This window comes from Acipenser ruthenus, chromosome 20 (assembly GCF_902713425.1).
Source record: "Acipenser ruthenus chromosome 20, fAciRut3.2 maternal haplotype, whole genome shotgun sequence".
In the NCBI taxonomy this organism is placed as follows: Eukaryota; Metazoa; Chordata; class Actinopteri; order Acipenseriformes; family Acipenseridae; genus Acipenser; species Acipenser ruthenus.
Genome location: NC_081208.1, coordinates 15,837,744 through 15,845,227, shown reverse-complemented (window position 1 = coordinate 15,845,227; position 7,484 = coordinate 15,837,744). Strand labels below are relative to the sequence as shown.

General features: G+C 37.5%; 1 long non-coding RNA gene across 1 annotated transcript; it reads left to right on the top strand.

Moving 5' to 3' along the window:
- The first annotated feature begins 595 nt into the window (after nucleotides 1-595).
- On the top strand, nucleotides 596-3,949 carry LOC117425291 (uncharacterized). Its single transcript, XR_004547982.3, has 3 exons — nucleotides 596-1,082; nucleotides 2,138-2,352; nucleotides 2,595-3,949. It is a non-coding gene; the product is annotated as an uncharacterized LOC117425291 (long non-coding RNA).
- Nucleotides 3,950-7,484: the final 3,535 nt, after the last annotated feature.

Below are 7,484 nucleotides of genomic sequence, written 5' to 3'. Positions count from 1 at the left end.
TCCCATTCACTAGTTGAAAATGAAGAAACAAATACCACAGTTTCAAGGATTGCTGATTGCCCAAGGTAACAAACCATGCTTTAGTCATGTGCTTCATGTACAGCTTCCTTGATTCAGTTATGCTGCAATTCTATGACAGATAATTAAATTTGTTTTTACAATTGTTTTAATATTATGTAACGTTAACAAATTTAGCTGCTAGTACATCACAACAGGTCATAAAGACTTTCTTATATAGCAGCAGATTTGCAGTTCAGGCTGTAAATCCGTTGCCATAATACCTGGACTAACAAAGATGTCTTTTCCAGAGAATGGCAGTAGCAGCATTATTTGATGATGAAGAGACTGATGGAAGCTTTGAGAAGGCCATACCCCTGATGTCCACTGGGTGGTGCAACACTGTCCCATGAACAGGAAAGTAGAATATGGGTTTTGTAATTCCCTGCTTTTCTTATAATAAATACATCAAAAATGAAACTGTTAAAAAGGGGAAGCATTGTAGCTTGTAACTGTAAAGCATTTCAAATTAAGAACTCCCTTTTTTTGCTATCTATCTCCTTTTATAGTTATTTAGATTGATGTCCAAAGGGGTGTGTTATAATGGGTTAATCTTTATTTTCTATGTCAGATATTTGTTTGATATTTGTTTGATCTTTAAATTTACAGTTAGTAATAATGCAAGTAATTTTAAGTGTTTTTGACTACATACAATAATTTATCTTTTAATATTTTCTATTCTTCCACCAGAGAAGTTGGCTGCACAGATTGATCCAGAGACTGGATCACTATTCTTTATCAGTAGGAATCATCTGTGGGAAGGAGCGAAACGTGGCTTTCAAAGGAAATCTTGTTTGATTTGGATCTGGGAGGAACGGGGAGAGAGTTTCTAACAATGCTCATGGAGAACTTGCACCAATCAGCGATGGGTTCAGATGACTATTTTTATGTTAGGGTGGCCATTGCATCACTGGAGGACCTGGCCCACACTTCTTGTCATCAGGAGTTTTCCAGGCCCTTTCAAGTCCACATGTGTGACAGTCCAAGAGATCCCTGACATGGACATCAGGAACAATCTGGAGAAGGTAAATAATTGCCAATTGTTGTATTCTCAGAAATATTGTATATATTTGTTACATTATTTCCTAATCTGATTCATGCATGTATCCAGTGATTACAACAACTATTTACATTATATGGCACAGGTTGCCTGATATATACTAAATAAAGTAGCTTTTTCTTTGCAACATTGAAATGTAATATGAAAGATTAGAAAGAACAGTAACACTGCCTAAATAATTGTTGTAGTCACTGTATTAAAATCACAATATGCCTTACAGTTTTCACTTTTCACAGCTACAATTTACAGGGAAGAATATTTGAATATTAAAGTGCCCAATTACCACATGCCCAGTTTAAAAAGCCATGTCTTCTGTGGTGATCTTGTGGGATTGATGCTGCATAGCCTGTGGTCTTTTTACTCAGGGGCCATTTTCATCTTTAGGTCATTCAGTACCTACGCTGTCAGTCTTCAACAATGTGGCCAAAATGAAATTGCTCATTACATTAATATTATTATATTTTGTTTATTCACCAATGTATCTTTTACTAGAACAGTACAGGACAAAACATCTCACACCTGAATATGTTAACAAAATGTAAATAATTATCACTGTGTATTGGTGTCTACAGCTATGGCCAAAGTTTTTGTATCACCCTATAGAATTAACTCATTTAGGTTCAAAAGTTGAATGAAACCTGCTGAATAATGTTATATAAACATATTGAATTACATACCGCTTTGTAGTTTTCCACATACTTAATGAAACACTGACAAATTAAAATATTCTTACAGTAGACTTTTGCAATATAATTTTGTATTTTCTTTGACTGCATGATGAATAAAATGTCTAAATTATGCTCATATTTATCCTAAAATTCTAGGTAATGCAAAACCTTTGGCCACAGCTGTACATGTTTTCTAAATCCAATTGGCCCATTCATCTGATGAGGTTGCCAATGTGTTGAATTCTGTTACAGCTCCATTTACAATGTGTTGCCTTCCACTGAATTTGTTGCATCGTTTCTGTAATATCTTGGATGCCAGCTTTTAATTGTTAAAAGGTCATTTCTTTTTCAGATTAAAGGAGGCGCTGAAGACACTAGGGATACTGAATGCTATGACCAAGTATCCCAATGCATTCAAGTTGGTCATGTGATACACAGAAGCCACCCTTGCAGCCCAGACCCTTGATGATATCTTCCACCCCATTCTACACCCATTGTGCTCCAATAAACGGCTAACAGAAAATATCGTGCTGTCTCACTGGAAAGACTTTTTTCAAGAACTCGAAGGTGAGTAAATGTAACAGTGTACAGTTCACTGGAACAAAACAACATGCTTTTTTGTAGTTAGATTACTTTTCTAACTTGAGGATAAGGGCTGCAAAAATTACACTTTAACTTGTAAGTCTTTCATGCCACTGTGCACTACTGTCTTGGGAGGTATTTGGGTTATGTTGGTGTTGGTCACATATCAACTTATGGTACAGTAATACTACACATTTTAGATCATTTGAATGTTTTCTTAATTTCAGGTGTGACAAATAGCCTAAAGTGGTGACGTCAGATGCAGGGAAATAACACAGACTGGACGGAGTGGTATGGGGATTGCGCTGCTGCACAGTCTAATGACAGACAGTAAATAAAAAGGTTGAAACAGACACAAAAACAGGACACGGCACTGATGCCAAAATAAACTGATAAACAAAACAAGACACAAGACTAAACACTAACAAGTATCGTGGTGGCCCTCCAGCACGATAGCAATTGCTTATTTTTAAATTCAATATATATCTATCTCTACTCCACCTCTCTCTCCAGTACCTCCTCGCTGTACACCTAACCCCCTAGTGCGTGAAAAGGTGCGCTTTTTATACATCTGTACCGAGACTCAATTGCTAATCAATCATTCAATTGGAGTCTCGGTACATCTGCACGTGAATTAATTATGTGTACTCCCGTGACCACACATTACATTTTAACCAGCGCGTGAAGTGATTTGTGCCATCCTCGTGCCTAAATACAAATCTACGTGTACCAATGCCTATACACCAACATTAACACAGCACACGTAACATAAAACAGACACAGGGTTGGGCACACTGCCACACGAGGACCATCAGATGTCACATTGATGTCACTGCTGTTCTTCATTACTGGCTGCAAAAGAATGACTCCATTTGGGTTCAGACCAGAACCGACTATTGATTTTCTACGAGATGCAGAGGAAGATGGCAAAAAAATTGACATTTCCAAAAGCAAATACATGCACCTGTACAGTGTGCTTGCAAACAACACGCAAAACCTTTGAGGACTTCAGTGCATCAGTGAGATGCTGTTCTAACTGCCAGGGCTTTGGTTTTGTATAGGCATGTAAAGACTTCAGAAATTATAGATTCATGTTTGACAGTAAGGTACACTGCGCTTTTTACATTTTGAGTAAAGATAAAAAGCTACACTATAGATATGCATACTTTTTGTAATTGTTTAATAATCATAATACAAAATTGAATGTATATGATTGTGATGGGGTGCAGCCTATTTTGTGGTGGTTTTGTGTTTTTTGTATTGTTTAGAGTGAGTTTGGGGTGTGGTTCAGTGAGTGAGTTTGTGTGAGGAATGTGTGGAATGTGCCTGGGCTAATGAGGTGCAAATTGCCCAATTAGCCCAGGCACCTATAAAAGGGAGTGGTTGGGTATGTTAGTTGATGAGTGTTTGTGAGAGTGAGAAGACCTGTGTGAGAGAGTGAGTGGTTCTTTTTTTGGTATAGTTTGTTTAAAGCCTGTTTTTGTGTTTGTCTTTTTGGTTGGCCATCGTGCCTTTTGTTTTGTGTATTTTGTTTAATTAAAAGTCTTTTATTTTCCCTGCACATCCTGACTCTGAGTCTCCTTACCCCGGTCAGCCTATCACAATGATGTTTAATGTTTGTTAAAATATTTTTGAAAATACATGATTACCATAATCAAGAAAATACCCTATAGGGGGTTCATATCTAGAAAAGAGTGACTTAAAAGGCTTTACTTCTGTCACTGATTTAGCAAAACAAATGAAACAGTCTTCAGTAATTAGAATGGAAAATGTTAGAAATAGACGTGCACAAGGTTTTTATTTTATTTAAATTTTTTAAAGAATGTGTGCATAACACATATCTCACATTGTTCATCACATACTCCAAAACAAATAAATAATGATTAGTACCACTATTACTATCATCTGATAATGGATCACAATGACAATAGCTCCCTACAATTGTCAGCACTCATTTGCACTCTGTCATGTGGAACATGAATGTATGTGTCTGCCTCATTTGCTATAATTGGGCCTGCATGGTCAATTCCATAATTATCTATGCCACCCAGAAGATCCTGTGAATTTACTGTAGTAAGATCTGAAAGCATTCCAGAATGCCACAAAGCTAAAGGAGACATTTACTGAACATCACTGATAATTCCACTCTGAAACCACTCTGTTCACTTCACCCCAAAGACGCTCTATTCTCTGATTGTGGTCACTTCTGCCTGCAATAAAACCTCCTCTGTTTACAGTACCACACCTCATAATCATGTATCGAGCAACATCTGTTTTTTACCGGCCTCCATCCCCTCTAACTCCCTTAATGGTAATCCATACCTGATACACTCGCTTCAAAAAAAATTCAGAACAGTGGCTGTACAATTGTTTGTGTAGCATTTCAGGTATATTGTGCCTCTTCCAGTGGAGTGATGTCGACATACAAAAACAGCTAACGGGTGCGTTAAGAAATATCCGAGTATATGAAAAAATAGTCAGAGTTCTTGCCGAGCATGGATTTCACAGAACACCGGTGCAGTGCCGTGAGAAGATAAAAAAAAAACCGTCGGACTAAGTACGAAAAAATGAAAGACAGTAACAACCGGAACAGGAACAGCCAAAAAACCTTCCCGTTCAGGAACGGGCTGGGAAATGAGGCATTATAGCCCTACTGTAACCGTCAATGCATCAAACACAAATCTCCACAAAATAAGTTTATGATTTGAACTGATGTGCCTGAAATGGCAATAAAAAAGATGCAAAGTTTAAGAATTAGCTTTCTGTGGTGATTGGAAAGAGAATCAAGAAAATCACTCATTTAATTTGAAGTTTTAATGAATCAGAGCAGTATTAGTGCTCCTTCGGTTTATTAAATGCTTAATAATGGATTGAGTGGTTGCAAGCTACTGCAAATAGGCAGTCTGGGCGTTTCCAGTGCCTTTACAGGTTTAACAGCATTAATACTCTAATACAGTAATACAAGTATGGTCATCATATGCTTAGCCCTTAGGCTAGCCATGCAAAAAGCTAAAACGCCCACCACTAAATCCTAAAACATACAATATGTCACTCTCCAAAGCTAAAATATAATTCCTGTACCTTATAGCAATGCATCAATATAAATGAGATATAAATTCAAAATTGTTCTTACCTTCAATATATGGAAGTGTAGTTGTAGAATACAACATAAAAACAAGAGCTGTCTTCAACGGCAGATTTCTGAATACGACCAAACAGCAAGCAGCTTTTCAGAGATCTTCAGAGCATGGACCACGCAACTTGTAGTTAGTAAGTTGAGTGATACTTAACTGGGGTTTTACCTCGGCTTTTATATATCTTTTTCTCAATTTAATACATCAGAAGTCCCAATTAAATCTAATTATTTGGTGTGTTTTACAACCCTTATCTTTTAAGTGAACAATATATTTAAAAAGTACTGGTGACTCCTTTTCTAAAATTAATTGGACATGATTTCATGTTCCTCATGTTCCACCTAAAATATAATTATATATATGACTATATAGAGAATACATATAGAGAGATGTTTTTTAATATACAACACCCACTCTGTTTAATCATTCCAGCCTGGGTTTAAAATATATTTCCCTCAATAGGTTGGATTTGCTTCATGTATAGATGTGTTTTAACAAAATATTAGACAAAGACTGTAGGGTTTTATAACTGAGCCTTTGAATAAAACCACTAAGCATACAGTGGCCAGTCCAGTTATTTTCAGATAAGCAAAAAGCTTCCATTCTAACTAAGCTCTCATTATTTTCTTAATATAATGAGGTACATACTCCTGTCTTTAAAGCACCTTCCGTTGGTTATCATTCAAGGTTGATACACAGCAAATACAAATCCCGCTTTTAAGAGCCAACAACGAATCCTGCTTTGAAGAGCCAAAACCGAATCCTCATCTCTGAAAGTCTAATGCACTTCTACTCTGTGTCTGAGACAGACTTTTAATTATTTCACTTGTAAACTCTACAGTTTCCCTGTAAATAAATACATCTGTTTATTACTGCAGGAAAACTCAAATAGGTGCAACATTTTTTTTTTTTTTTTTAGATTTAAACATTGTTCTGTCTAGAAAGGGTTACTTTTTCTTTTTGTTAATTTGCAATACCTAGCCTCTGTGTTTAGTCTCCCAAAAACTATGACTTCATTATCAAGCTAAATAAATCAGATGCCTACTTCTGCCAAGGTTAACACAGGCTTCTGCCAAGGTTATCACAGGATTTTGCCAAGGTTAACACAGGATTCTGCCAAGGTTAACACAGGATTCTGCCAAGGTTATCACAGGATTTTGCCAAGGTTAACACAGGATTCTGCCAAGGTTAACACAGGATTCTGCCAAGGTGAACACAGGATTCTGCCAAGGTGAACACAGGATTCTGCCAAGGTTAACACAGGATTCTGCCAAGGTTAACACAGGCTTCTGCCAAGGTTAACACAGGCTTCTGCCAAGGTTAACACAGGATTTTGCCAAGGTTAACACAGGATTCTGCCAAGGTGAACACAGGATTCTGCCAAGGTGAACACAGGATTCTGCCAAGGTGAACACAGGATTCTGCAAGGTTAACACAGGATTTTGCCAAGGTTAACACAGGCTTCTGCCAAGGTGAACACAGGCTTCTGCCAAGGTTAACACAGGATTTTGCCAAGGTTAACACAGGATTCCGCCAAGGTTAACATAGGCTTTTGCCAAGGTTAACACAGGATTCTGCCAAGGTGAACACAGGATTCTGCCAAGGTGAACACAGGATTCTGCCAAGGTGAACACAGGATTCTGCCAAGGTTAACACAGGATTTTGCCAAGGTTAACACAGGATTCTGCCAAGGTGAACACAGGATTCTGCCAAGGTGTACACAGGATTCTGCCAAGGTGAACACAGGATTCTGCAAGGTTAACACAGGATTTTGCCAAGGTTAACACAGGCTTCTGCCAAGGTGAACACAGGCTTCTGCCAAGGTTAACACAGGATTTTGCCAAGGTGAACACAGGATTTTGCAGTCTCTTTTATAAATTGTAATTGTATTTTACTTAATTGATATACACAGAAGGCAAGAGGTTGATTTTTTAATTAGGCACCTTCTTGGCAGCAAATGCAACCTTGAATATTAAAAGTTAG